This window comes from Perna viridis, chromosome 14 (genome assembly GCF_037379345.1).
Source record: "Perna viridis isolate PV_CMFRI_1.1 ecotype Kerala chromosome 14, ASM3737934v1, whole genome shotgun sequence".
NCBI classification, from domain to species: Eukaryota; Metazoa; Mollusca; class Bivalvia; order Mytilida; family Mytilidae; genus Perna; species Perna viridis.
This window is the reverse complement of record NC_142458.1, coordinates 7,564,238-7,587,093: the sequence shown is the minus strand read 5'-3', so window position 1 is coordinate 7,587,093 and position 22,856 is coordinate 7,564,238. Positions and strand designations below refer to the sequence as shown.

The window sequence follows — 22,856 nt, the reverse complement described above, 5'->3', positions numbered from 1 at the left end:
ATGAATAGAACTGGTGCCAAGAACTGATAAAGAAGCTGTCGCATAATCCAATTAGTACCATTGATGTAGCACTATATATATAAACTCTAGAAATAGAATAATAACTACATAGCATCCTGATCAATATTCCTAGTGTCTATTGAGCTCATAGTAACTACATGTATGGGTTGCTGCTAAATACCTTCCAGAAATTGCAGCCAGACGACAGTGGAATACATGCACTATAAGCTATATTAGATAACAGGTGTTTAGAAATAAGATATGCACTAAGGGGACAACCATTGGATTCTGATGGGGTTGGGGAAATAGCAGTTTTTGTAAACAAATATCTTGACCTTGAAAATTTTGACCTCCACTATCTATAGAATAAAACAAATTTTCTGGCCTCCAGATTCTACTGAACTGCATTTTGAGAACAAATAATCTATCCTTATGTAGCATTTAAAAATAATTTTCTGATATGCAATTTTTTTTTAAACAAAACTTCTGCCAAAACTAAAACTGCCAGCTCTCACTTCCACTCCCCCCCCTCCCCCCCCACCCAGAATCAAACGTTCATTCCCAAAGTTTTTTATAATGTGACTACATCATTATCAGCCTATCGGCAAGCAAATCTGAACTTGGACAAAGAGTAACATAGGGAACAAAGTTTTGAGCGGTAATCAATAGAACATATTTCAAGAAAAAGACTAAACAGGGAAAAAAATAGACACACAACAAAGAGCATGAAAAAAAAAAAAATAAGCACATACAAAGAAACATAAGTAAATGCGCAATCAAGACTCCAATAAATACTGGAAGCATGAACCATGTGCACTGGTAAGGTAAGCGTCCACTTTTTTCTTTTAGAAACTTCTGGACATGCAGTCAAATAAATGAATGAAAAGACAGGCAATTCCAGAGTCACAGTCAAATGTCAATGACACATGGATAAGCTCTTATGATCAAAAACTTTGTAAGGGGGCATAACAAATCATTTAATTATTTATTATGCAAACAGAAGGTAAATTTGAAAACAGAAAGACACACTGTAAGATTCATACACCAACCAAAACAGGAAAGAGATGACAAAACAGGCAAGAGTCAACAACAAAGGCAAGAGTCATCAACACAGGCAAGAGTCAACAACACAGGCAAAAGTTCCTATGCTCAAAAACTTTGATATGGAAGATAAACAATCCATATCAAAGAAGTGAAAATAAAAACTAAGATAAGACAGATTATCACAGAGATTTCAGCCACCTTGAATCAGAGATTATCATGATTAAGGGGGATGTTTGTTTGTCTAGAAAACAAGAGGAGATAATTTATCTGATAAGAAACTTTTTCTTTCAATGAAGAGAAGTTGTTACCAGTAACTCAATACACATGTTACATGCCCTTAAGTAAATGTCTGTCTAAAAGTCTGGCAGGTAGTGCATTTTTTTATGTTGCGATACACCTAATAAAGTCAAAACTGTTTTTTTTCTGATTTACAGTTTGGATTGTTTTGTTTGTATTTTTTGTGTGTACATTTTTGCTTTTACTGTGTTGTATGTCCCGTTCTTCTTGCATGTTATTTTTTTTGTTTTGGGGTTCTTTCCCCTAGTTAGCATCCTTGATATAACGTACATGTATTTCTTCTTTTTATTGCTGAAATGCATTCCATATCCCTAAAAAAAACTCTTTACTTTAATACCAGACCTAAAATATGACAGAGGCAGTTTTAGACTGACTGACAATTTTTGCAATTTTATCCACCCTAGATATGGACCTTCAATTGCATAGGATTCAAGGATGCAAATTTACTTTCAAGAATGAAAGGTCCTAGACTTTTTGCATCCTACATGAAAGGTCCACCTAAAGAATCAAAATGGTTCTTATTACAAGATTAAAGGTAAAGTATGGTAAGCCCAGGACCCAGGTAAATCAAAACTGAACAATCCTGCAGCAGAAATTTAGGGTTCAGGTTCTAAACCAGTACTAAGATAAACCCATGGGATTTGTTCCTGACATGAGTTGTACCGAATGTATTTCAGTTGTAAAAAAAAGATCCCAAATTTTTTGCTGAATCATTGTTACAAAAGAACTTGCCAGATTTTTTTATGGAGCTCCATTTAATGAATAGTAGCAAGTTCATGAAACCTTACTGCTATTTACAGTACATAATCATGTAGTTTTATTTGTATATCAACTACTGTGTAATATTGTATAGAAAGCAATTGAAAAAATATAAAAAATTGACACCATAGTATAATCCAAGGTACAGTGGTACCTGTCCAAACCAAACCCTGAAAAATCTAAAAACCTGTCCAATCCAGACACTTTTTAAAGTTCCTTTTTATCAGTTTAAATGTACTTTGTACCTTTGTAAACCAAAAACCTGTCTAAACTGAACAAATTTTAAAGTACAAAAGGTGTCTGGTTTAGGCAGGTTTCACTGTAACATTGAAACAGTACTTTACAGTAAAAGTATGGTTGACACAGCAGATTTTAAGGGATTAGTTTTGACAAATGCAAAATCCCCACAACCCAAATGAGGCATGAAATTTGCTATATTTTAAATGCATTTTCATGTATTTTACAATAATCAAATGATTTATAGTATATGTAAAACTGATGCTTGAAACATCATACAGTCCTTTTCAGTAAAACCATGGCTGACACAGTAAAATATTTGAGTTAAAAAAAAAATCTCATATTCATGTATTGTTTATGCTTTTACAAAGAAACATCCTACTTTAAGTTCCAAGTCAAGAACAACAACTCTTACAAAGTAAGAATTTCATATACAATCTACATGTGTAAACCTTTTACCTCAAAAGTACGACAGCAAAATGAAAATCATAGACTTGTTACCATGGTTACATGGTCAATAACTGTTTCTGAATTAGAAATATAGGTGAATTCTGTGGGATTTTGATATGCATGGAAAATGCCTGCCTGATTGTTATAAAGACTGATACTTAACATCCTTTATGCTGTCAATGTCAATTTTTGGATATTTATTTAAAACCACAAATTTTGTTAAATGAAATGAAAAAGTACAGGAATAATAATGAACTACTACGATTTAAGTAGCTGTCTTTGTAAGAATCATGCAAAATCTGAAAAATGTGATACACCAAAAAAGGCTACATTTTTTTATTTTTGTAATTAAGTTGTTTTATGGGTCTATACTATGAAATATGTAATTATTCATTCAAATCTGTCTGCTCTTAGGAGATAATCAACATTGAAAATCCAATAGATTCTATTGTATTTGAGTTTCATTTACAGAGTTAGCTCCCTTAATTTTGCAATATACAGTGCATTCTATATAATTTTTATCTCTTAAGAACACAAGTTACATGAAAAATTGAATGTTTATTTCTGTTTACTATGGAAATTCAAGCAAAATATCAAAAAATAAAAATATGTAGGCCTTTAATCCATGAATCACATTTTGCATGATTCTTAGCTGGAGTGCTACTTAATTATCTATAAAAAAGTTTTCCTAATTTCTAAAGGCTGGAGTTCAAAACAAAAACAAAATTAAAATTTGGTGTAAATTTGATTATATTCAGGGATGTCAGTAGTAATTTAAAACAAGAAAAAGAGGCAGGCAGACTGATGAGAATTTGATGAAAAGAGTTTACCCATTTTTGGAAATAGAGTGACCATCAAAAGATGAGCAAGTAGGCTCCAATTTAACAGTTGACGGCTTCTATTGACACCCCTGTTATTCTGACAAATTTCACGGTACACCTGATTACCCAGTTCTTTCATCCCTACCTCAAAACAGAAAGCCCAAAACAAAAATACTTATAACTATAAAATTTGTCAGTGGTACCTTTGGTTAACCCCCTCCACCCCACAATTAGAAACCCCAAATCAGAAATAAATATGTCAAATAAATATGAAAATTGAAAACTTACCAGTCAGCTGTGATGCCTATACTGTAGACAAAAATTCTGATTGAATTTAACAACTAATCACTCTTCTTAGAGAATCATTAGGACATTTAGACTAATCTAAGATATCTGCCACTGTCACTGTAGCCAATACTCTCCTAAAAAACATTCCTGAAGTTCAGTAATCTGCAGATCAATTCACATCAAATCTTGTACTGGGTAATCTTGCAGTCTACATTCAATATCTGATTAAGACAAAGTCTATTGTGCTAATGTTAAATTTTGCTAATATTATTTTTCCTATATTCAATGCTAAGTCTCACTATACTTTTTATACTAATATTCATCTGTGATATTCTGTTTTCTGAAAATCAATCTTTCAGACAGACTTACAGCACTTTCTTCACTTTCTTCAAATTTTTTCCCACTTCAGAAACTACGCTGTTCAATAACATACACAATATCTGTTAATAGATAGTTCCAGGTTTTTGGACTCAATGATTCAATGTTGTTATAATATGTTATTTACAATACTGCATGTCCCTTCTGTTCCATAAAGATTCACAAATTGATTCACACTCCCCTTTATCAAATGTTTCTACTCTTCCATTGTTAAAGTCAAACCTATGATGAGAAAACACAATCTAACACAATCAGCCACCTTGTTTACAAAGTTCTGATCTTAGGCCAAGACTATTGATAAAGTTGTTTATCTTTAAAATCCTATAGTAATTAATGTAAAAACCAAATACTCTTTAAAATAAGTAAAATTACTGTATATAAAACTTATGTTAGGAGATTTTCCTTAAAATAAATTGTGGTCTCATCAAGTACTCTTCAATTTTCAATATTTGAAAACATAATATTCATAAAGTTTCTCTATTAAACTTTTTCCCTTACATAAGAATAATTTTACTAAACTAAAAGTATGGGTCTAAAGAAACATAAATTTAATTACTCCCCAAACCACTTATTTCATAGTTTCAAAACTATGCAATTATTGTGTCGAATTTGACCATAAAAATTGAATTGAATACTTTTCAAGGCTAAAATTTAGAGAACATATTTCCGATGTAGAACATATTGAAATCCAAAGACCAATCTGCATTTTATTGTTTATTTCCATGTAATCAAACCAATAATATACTCAACCCACAAACACAAAAAAATCTATTCCCTACCCATTTATTGCACAAGTTAAAAAGAGTAATCAAGGGAACAAAGGTAAAAACGTTAATAAAAAAAATGTGATCCTGGGACAAAGACCAGACATGGAAAACAGACATACACAACAAAGAACATAAAGGAACTAAAATCATATATACAAAATAACAAAAGCAAATGAGCAACTCGGACTCCACTAAAAACTGGGAACATGGACCAGGTGCACCGGTAGAGAAAGAATCCTCTGCTTTTCTAGAAACACCTGCTGAGTTGCTCACAAAAAGTCAAGTCCAGGGTAGACAAACTATGCAAAAATAGTGTCAATGTGACTACAACAAAATCTAATAAACCTTTCATTGGAAGTGACAACCTTGTTATTGTTGATTGATTGATTGTTAGGGTTTAACATCCGAGCAGCAATAACCTTGTTATCGTTGATTGATTGTTAGGGTTTAACGTCTGAGCAGCAATAACCTTGTTATCATACATCAACACAAAAGGATTATTTTTTACCTTATCATGGCCAATGATATTGATAAACTTGTGAGGATTTACAAACAGTATATGATAAAAGATTATGTGGAGATATGAAATGGAGCAGAATTACATCTATACTTCACTCCAAGTTTTAGAACTTGCCTTGAAACCATACTAATTGGGGGCATTGCAGGGTGAATCCAAAAATAATTTTTTTAAGTAGAAATTTATGAAAGGGATTCCAGGCTCTAATTTCCTGAATTTTGCCCACATTTTAAACAAAATTAAAACAAATTTCTAATTTAAAAAAAATGGGGAGTTATAACCATTACTTGTAACCCCCAACCATGGATCTTCCATTGCTTGGAATTGAGTAGACTGGACTCTAAGACTATAATCCAACCTTTTAAAAAATACAGTCAATCCTGTCTTAGCAACTACCTGTATTCAGCTATAATAAGTCTTAAAAAACTATGACTAATTAACACATTTGATGCAATAACTAACCTGTATAGGGCTTGTAAGTCTTGTTCAAGTTTCAGTTTCCCATCCGGAATATCTGATATCCAAAGACTGATCTGCATTTTATTGCTTACTTACGGGTAATTGAAACATTGTACTACAATGCAAAATATTTTATTGTATGCTTTTCTTAACATTTTTATCCTGTAGAACTAGATATTTGTCATTTTTTATCAGAATTTTTACACAAAAAGATATTTTGCTTTAAATATTGAACTTATTACTATGTAAATGTCAAATCTCCATGCATTTGAATGGTAGACAAGCACCCATTCTCATGAAACCACAGAGTCACCTGATGAGACTTACAAACCCAATATAGGGAAAATAGTAGTATTTATTTCCATTCATTAGGTTGACCAATTGTGTACCCTATTCACATGAAAGGAACTTTGAAAGGACAGATTGGTGTACTGACAAAGTTTGTAATGATGATTTATCTCTCTCAGATTCTTAAAGGATTAAAGTTTTAAAAAAAATTAAGTTTATTTTTTATCCTTAAAAGTGCATAGTTTATGAAATTTTAAAAAGACTGCATATTACAAATGAGTGCGGAACCAAAAAAAATGCAAAACTTCTGGTACCTTCAAACTTTTGATGGTGGTTGAAAAAAAAGATGGTCGACTTCTATTCCCATGGTAATTTTTCGATCTCTGAATGATAGTAATACAACAAAAAATGGTTTTTGAGTCCTACTTTTAATTAGAAATTACTGAAAAACTTGAAAAGGTTAGTACTGTTGGCTATGGGAAAATAAATACTACCGTTTTCCCTATAAAGATTTCCTCTCTTATGTGACCCAGATTTTCAATTTCCATTACAAGATCACTTTAGTGCTTCCTATGCAAAAGAAACCTAAATATGAAGACCACCTGTCTTATTAGTCTGAATTTCCTCTGACCCTGCAACCCTCCTCTCTTTTATTTCGATCAATATCCAAATAAAAAAGAGGAGGGTTGCAGGGTCAGAGGAAATTCGGACTACTGTCTTATGTGACCTGGATTTCACTCTCCATTGAAAGGCAACTTAGTGCTTTCCTAAATATAAAAATCACCTGTCTTATGTGACCAGGATTTTGCTTTCCCTTGGAAGGTCATTTTAGACAGGTTGAACTGTATCTTTAAAACCTCCAATAAAAACATGCTGCATTATCAATATATATTAAAGATTAAGGAACATGGTTAAGTAAATGTAAATATTTATGTCTTATGTTTGGGCCACAGACTGATTAGAGGTCAGAGGTCACTGAGGTCATCACCAGATCACTGACTCACAGACTTCCTGTGTTATAATTAAATTAAAGTAAGATATGTGAAACTGTCTTCAGTGACCTACCATGGCAGAGTAAATTAAATCATGGTCACATCAGACAGGTGGTTGTTATATACAAGTTAATTTTAAATAAAATGCAATACTTCATATTTTTTAAGTGTAAGAATCAAGCAAAATGGATAATATCAGAAATGTGCCGGTAAAAACCCAACAATCTGACAACATAACTTCACTCAAAGATGATTTCTCTAATTTTGACATCTGCATGACTGGATCTGCACAGAAAGAGGTTTTTGAATGAGTGTAAATCTGTATTTCCTCAAAATTTTTTTAATAAAATGATAGAAAAATGAGATTTTAGACAGAGTTATCTGCCCTTGAAATGTTCATTTTCAGTGCATTTGAAGAAAATAATAACCCGATTTACCACAATGACATGGAAAGCCTTGTCTTTTTTCTTTGATTCTGATGATGCAAATTACACTTCAAAGTGGTAGGTTCTTTAATACCATGTTTCATCCACTGCCTGATTCTAACAGAGATTGATACTTAATACAGATTTTGCCAAATACAGGTTTGACTGTAATTCTGTTATACTCATGTAGTTGGGTTATAATTTTTCACTCACCCCACCCCCCCCCCCACCCAAAAAAAAGTATTTAAGTGATAATTAAATACAAAACATTGATACAGGGCAAGATTACACAACAGCTTTTTTATTTTTGAAAGTTGAAAAATTGAACTACTAAATTATTTTTTTTCTGAATCAATTTTTAAGAAGAGAGTTTATAGAGTAAAATGATTCAAATATTTATGGTTAGCTCATGTCTTAACCACTGTCAAACACATGGGGCACAAATGTTTTTTACCATCCCCTTCTTTCTAGAGATCCAATATTTTGTTAATTTGATTAAAATTTTTATTTTTGTCAGAAAATGCCTAAAACCTCTATCTTATAAAAAAAATCAACTCGGGTAGCATGAACTGGAAGGAAATATTGGTTCTCTTGGAAAAAAAAGGGTGTGGTCAAAACCATATGTGCCGCAAGTGCCTATGGTCCTAAGCATACTTAGCTCCTTTTACGACATGATACATGTAGTTTGACTGTGGTGTGAATGGCAACATCTGTTCCTGATTCTATAAAAACTGGAAACATCAGTACATTTATAATTTACATATTCATATTTTTTTTTCCCAAAAAATCAAATTTTCATTCCAAGAACTTACTTTGCAGAAAAAAGTTTGAAGGAATTCACTCTAAGGAATGTACAAGATATAAAAAAAAAGAATTTGACATATTGATATTAATGCTTTACCCTACTGGCGCACCTGGTCCATGCTCCAAGTTTTTGATGATGCCCAAGTTGATCATTTGCTTCCATCTCTTTGTATGTATTATTTCAGTTGTTTAATGTTCTTTGTTGTGTATGTCTGTTTTCCCTGTTTTGTCTGTATCCTTGGTATAAATTCTTCTGATTTTCACTCGAATCTTAAGTTTCCTTGGTACATGTTTCCTCGAGTTCTTCACGAAAGAGAAAATTATAGCCTTTACTTTAAAATTGCGAGACACTTTAAATATTTGATGAAATATTCTCTTTACTAAAAACTCTTATCTTCTTTTACCAGAAATAAGGCACCAACTATTTTATTAGCATGAAAAGGGCTGGGATATTTTTTTGCAAAAAAAATAATTATTCCACATTTTAGCCTTGGACATAAAAAACTTATGATTTAAAATACATGTATTTTCCTAATTACTTTACAATACTGATTTCTAAATAAAAAAAAAACTTTACCTCCCATGGCTGTAGAATAAAAAAAAAAATTCTCCCTTCCCCCTATTTTTTTTTAAAGCAACATAAAATCCTCACCATACTGCACCTCCCAAGGTACAAGAAAAAGACATACACTAAAACAAGATCTGGCCACATTAGCCAGGCCAAAAAATGAGACCTGGTCTTGTTTTAGAGTATGTCTTTTAAAGAGGGTTACCTTACTAAATGGAAAAAATCTGGCTTTGCCTAAATTACCACCTATATATTTGTGTTATATCTACCTGGTAAGTGCATTTGTGTCAAGAGCACTCCAACACCTTGATGACATCATTATCATCTTAAACGTCTGGAGAAAACATTAAAATGTTCTCTTCTTAGAAGAACTCAAGAAAACATTTGTATCAAGAAGGCATATCATGATAAATGTAATTTTGATTTAACTTCAAAACCAGGAACAAAGCGTTATGACAGTTGTTTTTATGTCACAACCTCCCGAGACAAAACCGTAAGCATAAGCCCCGAAATTATTTCAAGCTTCGCAAAGATAACGTAGTTATTGTAATCAAAAGTATAGATGTTGAGCAAAAAAACTGTACTGATGTTTCCAGTTTTAGAATCTGGAACAACTGTTTTTATTTACACCCCATTTAAACTATGATGTCATAAAAAGAGCAAAATATGGCAAATACGTTAGCTTAACATTTGAATCTTATGGGAAAAGCTTGTAATTAAAATCCAGAGCAGCAAACAGACAAGTAGCAATTGTGTTTTGATGCAAGCACAGAGTTCAGGGGCGGATCCAAAAATTTTGAAATGAAGATCCAGGTTTTTATTTCCTAATTTTTGTCTTAATTTTGTACATGTCATAATGATCAAGAATATGTATGGTATTGATATTGAGATATTGAGGTGTCTGAGTTAATTAAAAATGCATTTTGTGTCTTTGTTCCAATTCATCTCCAACAGGAATGATACATAGAGGATTTGACATGTATGAAATTTCTTCAAAATTCATAGAAAAATCTAAGATTTGCTCCCGACAAGTTGACAACATTGGAATATAGAAAAAGACAAGACAGAACAAAAACAGCATAACCTGAAATTTGGTAGATCCAGAGAGGTTCCTGGGTTGAACCATCCCCCTTCCCCTCCCCCTTGATGGTAGTAAACTGTTGAATTTTGAGCAAAAAATAAGCATATGATAGCAAGGCTCCGCCTCTTTTTATATTTTCTAGAAGTTGAAGACAGCTGTTTTAGAACAAGTTGTTTTTTACATTACAATTCAGTCAAACTACAAAAGAAAATATTGAGAAATCATTATCACATGTCCTTGAGTTATTCTGGTTGGGTATGTTCCAGAGCTAAAATATATTTCGGTGATGTTAGTTTTGGAATCAAGAAGTAGAGTAATATTGTCATTAAATACTATAATGCTAGGTTATGATGTCATGAGTAGAACAGGAAATGTAGAAGACATCTTCCAATTGCATGCATTCAGCCTTTATATGTTTCTTTAGTAACAACAGACAAGTAGCAAATGTGTTTGGAATCAAACATGGAGTCCAGAAGGAGTTCGTTAATTGTGAAAAGGAGGTCCAGATTTTTATTTGCTAACTTTTACCTAGAAATCCCTATAGTGGTTTGAGTAACAGGAATCTTATGGTGAAAATGTTAAACCATGCAGGTTACAATATATGCAGTTTTGGATTTTAAATCTTTAATTTCAAAAGACAATTACTGATACCCTCCTACAGAATGGGGTCTCCAGTAATAAGCATAGTTCCAGAAATTTGTCTGACTTGTTTGATCTGACAAAATTGGGGCCAGTTCTGCTCCTTGAGTATCAGTGCAGGATCCATGTTTCATAGAAATAAGATTTCTGTTACAGTGCTGTAAAACACAGGAATTGCAAATTATTTTTGGGTCAGGCAGGACATATCATTTTGACAGACCTCAATATTACCATATAGGTACTCTGATTAGTCTCTTGTGAGCCCAAAATTTCTAAATAGGCATTGCTTCAGGTAAATCATACCTTGCATGACATAAGACTAAAATTATGCTGATAGGGTACAGCGGCATATCTAGAGAGTAGACAAGGAGTTGGAACCCCCTTCTTTTTTGAGGAAAATTTTGTTAATTTTGTGCAAACTTTTGCCAAAAATGAGCAAACAACAGCCTGAAATCCTTTGAAACCCCCTTTTTCAAAATCTTAAATTTGCCCCTGTGGGTTGTCCTTTAACACAAGCCTTCTACTATAAGACATATGCTTTGAAATTTTGGCAAAACTGAGCAAACAGCCTGAAACCTTTCGAAACCCCCCTTTTTCAAAATTTTCAATTTGCCCCTGATGATGATGTTAAACACAAGCCTTCTATCATAAGACACATGCTTTCTCCTCCCCTCCCCCTCTCCTGACTTTGTGGAAAATTTTGTCAATTTTGTGCAAAATTTTTGCAAAAATGAGCAACAAACAGCCTGAAACCCTTTGAAACCCCCCTTTTTCAAAATATTCAATTTGTTAAACACAAGCCATCTACTACTATAACCCACATGCATTCTTTACTATGGTGGGAGTGTTAATTAACCTTCTTGAGTGATGTCATAACCTAATGATAAAAACATTAACCACAAGTTTTTCTACATGAATTCAGGTCAAGTAGTGCATGTTAACATCATGTTTTTATTAACTCAAGAGATGAAGGTTACATATACATGTGAAATGGGGAAAACCTGAAATCAAAACTGCATGTAATATCCTAAAGGAATTTTGATTTTTGTTTATTTTATTTCCACTCAATTTTCACTATACTGGCCGGTGTGAGAATCTAGATTTTTTATGACAATGTGCAGTTCTAAGAATTTTTTTAGATTTTAGGTTTCAAAGGAAAATTCTACATGAAAATTTACTTTAATGTCAACAGTTTAAGTCTGACCTTAACTAATCCTTTAAAAAAATCAAGTTTTCTACTTGCAAATGGGAAATTGGAAAACAAAGCAATTTTTGCTCTCAAAATACACTTGTTCTGGTTGACTGGAAATAAAAGCCTTAGAATACTGTATTTGACTGTTATTTCTGAAAATGATCTGTGAAATCGTAAATTATATAATTATTAACATATATGGTAGGTACAAAGGAGAGATTTACAATCCATAGAGTGTAATTTGCAATCAAAACCATAGAAACTAAGGAGAACTTGCTTAGGTAAACCCCAGCTCTACTAAATAGAAACTAGGGAGAATTTGCTTAGATAAACCCCAGCTCTACTACATAGAAACTAGGGAGAATTTGCTTAGGTAAACTCCAGCTCTACTACATAGAAACTAGGGAGAATTCGCTTAGGTAAACCCCAGCTCTACTAAATAGACAAATGTGCCATGGAGAGAAACACAATCAATAGAGTGAAATTTGCAATCAAAACCATAGACACTAGGGAGAATTTGCTAAGGTAAACCCAAACTCTACTGCATAGACAAATGTGCCACATATGGTGCTTTCATGATTTGTTTGATAATCATATGGTAATCATATGACAATCATATGATTATTTACATGTGATAATTCATATGATCATCAAATGATTCTCATATGTTAATTTTGGCTTGGAAACGTATGATAATCATGTGATAATCATATGATAACTGACACATATGATTGTCACATGACACTTATTTCATGTGATTATTTTATGTTGCATAACCATGTGATTGTCATGTGTGGTATGTTGGCTGTGACATATACAGCATAAGCTCAAGTTAGTGGTGGTCCAAGGGCTGGGACTCTAAATACCTGAGGACATTTGAAATTTCATACAGTACCTTGGTATAGGACTGTCAAAATATTTTCTTAGAAACTTGACTGGTGACCTTTTATTAACTTCAAGTGAACCATTGATTTGAAATTTGGAAAAGTCTAGTACCTTTCACTCTTGAAAATAAATTAAAGCCCTTCTACTGACTAACTCTAAATTGGAAAAAGAAACAGAACTATTTTAGGCCTATGCAGCTATGCTAATGAATTCACTAAACTAAAGTTGATAGGGGCTATTTAAAGTGTTTGTTGTACCCTATCCTTTACATCATTTTTACATTTAAGAAACTCATCTTACGTTGGTAGGGGCCAAATAAAATCTTAAGATGATAGGGGTTAAATAATCTCCTTTACATCCTTTTAACCTAATATTAAGTTGATGTACCCTATCCTTTTTTATACAAAGCACTAATCTAAGGTTGAAAGGGCCAAATGAAACCTTTATTGAACACCATCCTTTACATCCTTTTTACATTCAAAGCACTAATCTCATGTTGATAGGGGCCAAATAAAATCTCTGTTGTACACTATCCTTCACAGCCTTTTCACATGCAAACAAAGAAAAATGAAGAATTATAAACATAATCTGCCACTTTGTAGTTTATGAAACATGATTTCTCTAACCACCCTGAAATTATGCTATAAAACATGTGAAATTCACACTTAATCATTGTCTGTAAGGTTTCAGTTTTTATCTGTGAAATATCTTGATTCTGACACCATGATAATTAAGACAACATGCATAATTTATTTACTGTTTTTAGAACAAGTATTAGGAAATTAGTTGTTTCACTTCCCTCTCACTGCTTTGGTAATGGTTAGGCAATAACCATTTGATTTTGACGGATGATTTAGAAGATTTTTTTTTTAAATGTGACTCCATCAAGACCTATTTGAAAATAAAATGATTTTATCTGGAAGATGGAAGAAAAAATATTTCAATCCTTTCAAACCTTTTTAATTACAATATAATGCTTTAACATATATTAAAATTATAACTTTGTATATGAAAAATAAACATTTTAACCAGTAACAAGGTGAAATAAATATATTTCTCAGAAATATTCCAAGCCTTCCCCTTCTCAATATTTACATTTGGGGATTCAGAGGAGGGTAAATGTTATGTTCCTCTCCCCCAAAAATTGTAAAAATATATATTTTTGCATAAAATCTTGATTTAACACAAATTTCACATAAAAAATTTATCTTTATATTGGATGAAACGTGTATTTTTTTTTCGAAAGAGTAATCAAGGGAACCAAGATGATAGCCAAACAAAAACTGGGAGCATGGATCAGGTGCACTGGTAGGGTATTTTCCCAAATTTACCCCTAAAAATATTTATCCTTGCATAGCTCTCAGTAATTACAGTGTACATATGTTTATATCCCAGCTTCTCTGAAACATAATATAGACATCACCATTCCTGTCCTCCAGCTCAACGAAAAGTTGAAGCAATTAATCATCTCCAACCAAATCATATAATTTGCTCAGCCAACATTCCTCAGTTTCCTCAAGATTGCTCAGTTTCCCTAACATTCCTCACTTCTCCTAACATTCCTCAGTTTCCCAAACATTCCTCACTTCTCTTAACATTCCTCAGTTTCCCTAACATTCCTCAGTTCTCCTAACATTCCTCAGTTTCCCCCAACATTCTGACAAGTGAAAAAAAAGTTCTTAATGTTTACTATAATGAGCAATCAGATTCTAAATGAACTATGTTTTAAATTACAAACTGAGTTCTAAATAGCATTTTAAATTGCATACATGTATGAATCTGTCCTTTAATTCTTTAATCAAGTATAAAAACTCCAAAATGAAGACAAAATCCTATTTAAATCATTTCTGCATTTGATTTTTGTTTCCAGGTAAGATTTTATTCTCTTTCACCATAAACAATGTTCTAATATGGAAGCTGTTTTAGCATGTTTAGGACAGACTGACAGACAGACAGTAATATTGTACTAAATGACTCCTATCTACCCTTCACTTTTTCATTTCATCATAAAAAAAACCAAAAAAAAACAAAACATTCCTACTAAAAATTGTTGAAGACTATCAAATCTAATTTCTGGAATAAACCCGACTATGAAACGTGTAGAATCTAGCACAATGATATGCATGTGTTATCATCAGTAGTCGATATTTCTGCAGATTTTTTTCCCACAAGTTATAGCTATTCTGACAATCTAAAATAACAGTTAAATAAGAAACACAATAAGTGTCATAAAAAAAAATATGTATTTTCCTGTACTTTTTTGCAGCATACATAAAGTTATTTTGAGTGTAATTTTCAGACTTGTTTATTTTATCCTACTTTGAAGAAGTAAAAGTTGCACACAGGATTGCCAAAACAAAACAGATACTAAAAAAAACAATTCTCAACTGCCAAAATCAAGCACAGTTTGTTCAAACAATATACACATCAAAGAAACATGAAGTCAAAATATTTCAACCACAATTACAACAAATTATATTGAAATTGCTATGAGATTCCAAACTGACTGAACTCACACTTGCAAGTTTTCAATTTCTTTATAGAAAAATTTTTCGCAGAAAAAATATGGAAGACATTTGGTTAAGTTAAATTTAGAGTGCCATAATTCTAACTAAGTTATCTGTCTAATATTCTGAATACCTATTTCCTATTACGTGTGAAAAAAAAAGATATTTTCTAGAATAAAAATCTTACACCTCACGGCTCTAACAGCTTGTTCTTATGGTCAGATTTCAACTTTCCAAACAGAAAGAAATTGTAAAAGGTGGAGAAAACCACTAAAAACTCAATTTTTCAAATTTCGCTTATTATCATTTTAATTTACAAACAAAACGGAAAACTATAGGTTGAGGTGTTTATCTGATTTTTGTTTATGTATTTTCCGTAAACTCCAACACTGGTTATCTGATCAGCCTGAAACTAAGTCTATCCATTCATGATTCACAGTTGTTTTTAACAAGCAAATGAATTTTGGTTTGCAATCATATACTAACTTTAAGGAAGAAGACCTTGGGTAAGGGAGATAACTCTTGAAATCAGTGATTTGTTTGTATCATATTCAATTTCACCAAAGCCTATCAAGCTTTCATATGAAACAGAATGAAATCAGTCCAAGTTACTTTGACATTTACATTAGATTGATGTAAAATGCTAAATACAAATGTTCCAATGATTTGTAAGAATTGTGTTCCTTACCCTAAGTCAACCTCCTTAAATCATAAGATAAGCGAGGTATAGTGAAACTAAACAATATCCTCTTAGGAACTGAAGGAATTTTTTGGCTTATACAGGTCCAAAATGTATTGGAATCGATATGAAGGAACCTCATCTACTTTAGACAGGTCTTCAGTCTATTCAGGGTTCACTTTAGACAGGTTTTGCTGTACATAGCAGTCTAGCAGAACCGAATATAGGATCATTTATATAGAGTGCGGTACAGATAAAAATTTGCACATGTACATGTATCCCAATTCTGCACCAAACACTTTTTAAGCAGTTAGTCTTAAGGAGGTATACCTAGGGTAAGGGACATAACTCTTGAAATCAGTGATGCATGTATGTTTGTATCATATTCAATTTCACAAAAGCCTTTCAAGCTACCATTTGAAATACAGTGAAATCAATCCAAGCTACTTCGATGCTTACATGAGATTGATGTCAAATGCTGAATACAAACATTCCAATGATTTGTAAGAGTTATGTCCCTTTCCTAGTTCTACCTCCTTAAGGACTAGAATACAAAATCTTTCTCTAGTCCCAAAACTGATTTACTTGTCCAAACAAAATAAGACTTTAGAGGTTTACAATTTTATTTATTCTTTATTTTTCCAAACAAATTTTGGAGAACTTGAATGACTGGTTTCCAAAATAAAAAACTCTGAAGATAAACGGAAACAAGACAGGACTGTGATTGTTTACAATAATAAATCACTAATTTCAATTCATTCATCAAAACTTAAAGATGTCATTAGAATACAGAAAAAAGAAAATTACCGGTCCCAATCAATGTCGGACTAGTAGCAAAAGTGGCTGACTGGACTATCCAATCAGTTGGATATAAGAGCTTGGTAAAACTAATCATGTGACTAAGTAATGACTTTCTGTCCACAAGGTGTATATTTCATATTTTTTGTAAAAAGAAATATATAAAGCCACAGAAACAGAGTAAAACTTTTCTAAATGAAACCCTGAGTAGACAAAAAACCTGTTTAAACCAAATGCTGAATAGACAAAAAATCTATCTAAACCAAATTCTTTTTAAATTTTTTTTTACATCTGTATTCAGTTTCAATGTTTTCTGAACCTAGATAAAATGAACACCTGTCCAAAAAAAAATAATCAATTTCACAGATCCAAAGGGGTTTGGTTTAGGTAGATTCAACTGTAAAGAAAAAAATTTTATTTTACCATAAATTTTTAATCTTACAAATTTACATCATCTAAAATCAGTCCTTTCACTGTTTAAATGAATGAACTGTTTAACCCATAGGCATTTCTTACCTACAATACTGATGCAAATTTCTCTATCAATGAAAGTAGTTTTTTTTTCTTTATTTTTAAATCAAAATTTTGTAGGCCACAAAATAGGGGCTTCTCCCTGGAAAACATTTCCTGAACGAAATTACAGTTTTTAGGCAAAAAAATATAAATTGCTTCCAGTTACTTGACAGACATGGAAATATCATGATCAAAATAACAGAAAAAAGTAATTTTATACAACAATTTTGTTCCAAACTTTCACAAATTCCTATTCAGGTTGGCTTCATAAATAAAATGATTATCCTTTGAGTAAATCCAATTATACACTGTATTTGATGAAACTTGTGCACCTGGTCCATGCTCCCAGTTTTTAGCGGAGTACGAGTTGCTCACTTGCTTTTGTTACTTTGTATGTATGATTTTAGTTACTTTGTGTTCTTTGTTGTGTATGTCTGTTTTCCATGTCTGGCCTTTGTCCCTGGATTACATTCTTTTGATTACCACTATAACCTTGGTTCCCTTGATTACTTTTTAATATTTTGCCTTCGTAACAGGAAATAGGTATATTATTTCTGTTTGTCCTAACTGAAACTAAATTATGACCTACCAACCAAGAGGGCAGTGTTCTATTTCAGAATTAGAAATATTTAATCTGAAAAAGAAAACAAATCCTTTCAACAGCGGTTGCCAAATGGTGAGAAATTAGTTGAATGTATATTCATGATCTCGATATCTTTAAGTTTTTCCATTTAATGTTTCCAGATACTTTGTCTCATTATTGAACAGTTTATTTTTCCAAAAATAACATCTAGTAATGTTAACAAAATGAATTAGTAATCACACATAAATTATTGAATCAAATTCTTGGCAGGAAAGAACGAAAATCATGAGAAAACTATAAAAAGATTCATTCATTGTTTCTAGTCATGCTTGCAGGTAACCAATTTTTTTTATACAGATTCTAAATAAAATTTAAGTACAAGTATGTATGAATCAATTAAAAAAATAAAGTCAAGCTTGCAGGGATTATCCTGGGATGGGCCATTTCAATTTTATGGGGAAATGTGTTGAGATAGAATTAAACTGGTCCTTTATTTGACTTGGCCCCTTGATAAGGCACCAAAATAAACTGTTTATTTGTCCCTTATGACAGTATTAAGAGATTTCTGGTCCAATGGAATTTTGCAAGGGCCGATCTTTTTTTTTGAATGCCAAAGTAATATTTTCTTGTCTCAACTTCAATACTGCCCTAATTCTGTATATATTGGACCTAGTGCAATATAAGTATAGTATGTATAATCACATCTCATGATTAGGAAATAATGATACTTCAGGAACACTAGCAACATTATTACTATATCAGGGATTATTCTGGGATGGGCCTTTTAAATTTTATGGGGAAATGTGTTGAGATTATACTGGTCATTTATTTGACTGGGCCCCTTGATAAGGCACCAAAATAAACTGTTTATTTGTCCCTTATGACAGTATTAAAAGCTTTCTGGTCCAATGAAATTTTGCATGGGCCTACCTTTTCAAATGCCCCATTGAAATCCTGAATATTTCCATCAGCTCTTAAATAAAATGGGCCCTTGGCCCATCATACAGGCCCATAATGGTCTAAAGCCAGGAAAACCCCTGTTCAGGGGTTAAAATTAGCAATGGTCTAAAGACTAGAGTCCTCATTTTCTAAACCATGACCTCTAAACTCTTTTTTACCCAAGTCCTTGGCTTTCAATCTCTTACATTTATACTTTATTGAGGACCTTTCTTTTTCCTCCAGTGGACCTTTGATTTGATATTTCAAATGTCCTGGCATCAGTTTCACAAAAGGTCGTAAGTGTAAAATTGATTGTAAGTAATGATGTAACAATGCTATTTTCTGTTATGATGTCATTACTTACGATCAACTTTACACTTACAACTTTTTATGAAATTGATGCCTGAACCAGCCACTCTTGAAAGCCTATTTGAACTCCTAGGCTTGGATTGCAACCTTAGAGAGAAGTCCAGGATTTTACCAGAGAATTTCATGTTGAACAGAATAGACTAGAAGTATGTATATCAAGCCATAAATCTTTAGATTTTAAAGGAGGTTCCAGAGGAGTTACAGAAAAAGGAGATTTGGAGATTCTAGCCCAAATTTTGCACAAACTAACAAAATATTTTAACATATGGAGGTTTCAAAACCAGAACCACTGCATCCATCAATGCCAGGCAACTGTAAAGCTTATTTCATCTATGCTCAAGTGTAACAGAAAGAGGTTCCAACTAGTGGCCATTAAGAGGAATTTTGCTGAACTGGCCGTAATAAATCCGAAGAAAAAAATGTTGACAAGTTACTACATACAGCACTGAAGAGTACACTTGCCAGAAAGTAAATACAAAGCCTACGGTCAAAGGGAGATTACTCTAAAACCTTATTGATCTCATTTTCTTTATTATTTTGTCTTTCAGGAATGACAAACAAAAATTTTGTGAAACAATAGATCATGACATGCTCAATAAAAAATGCCAGTACCAGGGAGAGTCAAAAGAAAGATATCCCTAGCACTGTAAGCAAACTTTCTAATATTAATAGTACTTGCAATATGTCTACTTATGTAGTATTTACTGTGTAAAAGTATTTTTAATTCGTGGATACCCATTTTGAGATTAGGGAAGAAACACAAGTTCGTGGATTCTTGAATTCGAGGTTTTGTGGTTTTCAGAATACACTTCATATACAGAGATCTCCTTTTCATTGGGAACCAAATTTCGTGGTTTGGCATACCCACAAAAACCACGAAAATTGGTATCCAATGAGCAATAATACTGTCACAGTAATCTTCTTTTCAGAAATTATTTCATGCATTAATATTGTGGACTTGTAATTTCTATTTAAACTGGGAATTAAATTTTTTGCAATTTTGAAAACAATTCTGATTCAGAGATGCTAAAAATTCCATATAAAAGTTCCATTTTTTGCAGTTTTGATTATGAAGGATATTTCCCAGTAATAGAAACAAAGCATCAGAGACGTCCTATATATATATAAACGCACTGAAACATGAATGACTGAAAATTTTAATTTCTCCACTACAGTATAGTATGAGTGGAATCACAGTGTCTCCACTCTCTACAGTGTTGATATTTTTAGCGGAGTCATAGTGTCTCCACTCTCCACAGAGGAGTTACCATTTCAAAAGCTGTCTGTAATTAACATCTCTTTTCTTATATTTAATGGTTCTAGCAATTTAGTGACATTTCAGTAAAGGACAGAAAAAAATATGGAAAACTATTGAAATGTTCCAATTTTATCCCAGTTTTTACTTTGGTGGAGTCACAGTGGAGTCACAGTGAAGTACATGTACATATTACATAAGTGTCTTCATTGTGAAGAGTGGAGAAATTAAAGTTTTGTTGTAGTGTTTGTTTAAACATAAACACAGATGCACCACTAGTGTTATTATAGGAAGTCCCACATACAACATTATATCAACAAAGACGGATGTTATTCTAGTACAAAAAGCTCTGCCCCTAATAGGAGATGGCGCCTCGTGCAGGTCCGGGTGTTAAAAGAATAGGCCTGCAGCAGCGCTAAGCTTGTCGTAAAAGGCGACTAAATAGTGCTCAGAGCCCTAGCCGGGGGCTAGGACACTCTGCCCACAGAGCAACTGGGATGTGTGCCCCAGGTGGTGGAATGGGGTACCCCTGGCGTGTTACATGCTGGGGTTGTCAGGCTATAATACGGAAAACCTGACCGCAAACCATAGTGCTGCTCGGACGTTAAACCCCAACAAACAATAGGAGATGGCTAAAATCCTATTCAAAATAACAAAAAAATACACCTGAATTTAAAGTATCAACGAGAGGAAAATACAGTTACATGTGTATCTTTAATAGACCTAAATAATATGTTTAGCAGAGTTAGATATAGTAACCTGCCCGCCAGCCATATTTTGGCAGGGCTGGTAAATTTCAGCAAACATTTATATACTAGTAGCCATATCGTAAATATGTTGAAAAATTGTATTCAGGTCAGGCTAGAATTTGAATGAGTTCCCTACCCTGATGTTTAGTCTGTAATATAGTCTGGATAGTGCTATTATTTTTCAATTACTGAAAAAGTATGAAAAATCTCTGGATTCGGCACTGAGTAATAGTATTATTAGTGGCCACTAGAGAGTTGAAACTTTATTATGTAATTTAGACTCCCAATAGTAGCATGACATTGAAATTCATGACCTAAGTCCTTGCATATGGTAGTTCCATGAGAAGAATTTAAAGTTACAATGTAATTCAAGTACAGATCTGGCAAGGCATAATTTGGAAAATGATCCTTTATAACCGACATTTTTTTGCCCTACTAAATAACAAATCAGAAGTTTTTGCTAACTTGTAATTTATAATTGCTTTTACTATATCATTTACTATGTTATCCCATGATTATGGCCTAAATTGAATAATTAAATCAATACCTGATGATTTCTGCAAGGATGTTAGTACATGTAGTAGACTAGTATAACAATCTGATTGAATATAAAAAGACAGAGTCTGCATAAACACATTTTATACACACATTGTTTTTTCTGTCTTTTTTTATAATTGTTTATCTAACTTACAAAATTGTAAACCAATATTATTCAAATGTATTTATGATATGTACTCCTACTATTGTACTATTACAATGTTATTGCATATGATATACATGTATGGGCCATAACCGATTATTGTTATTGTGTTTGAGCCAATAAAATTGTCTATTGTCTATAAAAAAATCCCAGATTTCTGGCATAAACCTTCAAAAAAGGACGATTTGTGGTTCTGTGCCTGTTCCCCTAGATCGTTTTTGTTAAAATAAGTCTGCAGGTGCGAATCCAAGGACTGACATACTGGCATATGCCCCCCTCTAAATCAGCAAGAAAAAATATTTTCACCACAAGTTTCTCCCCATAATATATTTTGCCTTGCTTTGCACAGCATTAAATTTAATTTACGCCGCCCCCCCCCCTCCAAACTCAAACCGTGGATCTGCCCCTGGTCTGTATGGTTATATAATAGGTAAGCTTTCCAGAATAACAATATATGATAAGGAACACATATGTAAGGTGACAACTGCCTTAATTTCAAACAAACCATAAAATTTTAATCTATGGATTGGTATGGTATACTATCAAGGCATATTCAACGTGTATATTCTTATAAAATTGCTAACTAAATTGTGGGGCTGCAAATAATGCCAAATTAATCAAACAACTGATAACTATAGCAAATTCATCGTTTAACGTACACTATGTTTATAATGCTGTACGAACCTTTTCGAATTTACGTTTCTACTTTTGGAAAGGCGAAAATGCTGGGGAGTGAAACAACGCTAACTTATTTATTTTTTGGGAGGCGAAAATGCTGGGGAGTGAAACAACGCTATTTCTCCTAGGCGTTCATAGTAGACTGGCCTACTACTATTAAATCAGGGCTTGCTCGTACTATATATCAAATATGCA

At 32.7% G+C, this 22,856-nt stretch overlaps 1 protein-coding gene across 5 annotated transcripts in view; it reads right to left on the bottom strand.

Annotated features, from left to right (window-relative positions):
* The window catches only part of LOC148597989 (extracellular sulfatase Sulf-1-like), a 95,612-nt gene extending 72,926 nt beyond the window's left edge, over positions 1-22,686 (bottom strand). For 2 of the 5 annotated variants that reach the window (XM_088561156.1, XM_088561152.1), the window contains exons 1-2: positions 4,266-4,547; positions 3,897-4,030 (exon numbers count right to left, since the gene is read on the bottom strand). The gene's annotated coding sequence lies outside the window, so the exon portion shown is untranslated. Of the gene's footprint in view, positions 1-3,896; positions 4,548-22,667 lie in introns of those variants that run through there. The other 3 variants (XM_088561155.1, XM_088561151.1, XM_088561154.1) reach the window with 2 other exon arrangements.
* Positions 22,687-22,856: the final 170 nt, after the last annotated feature.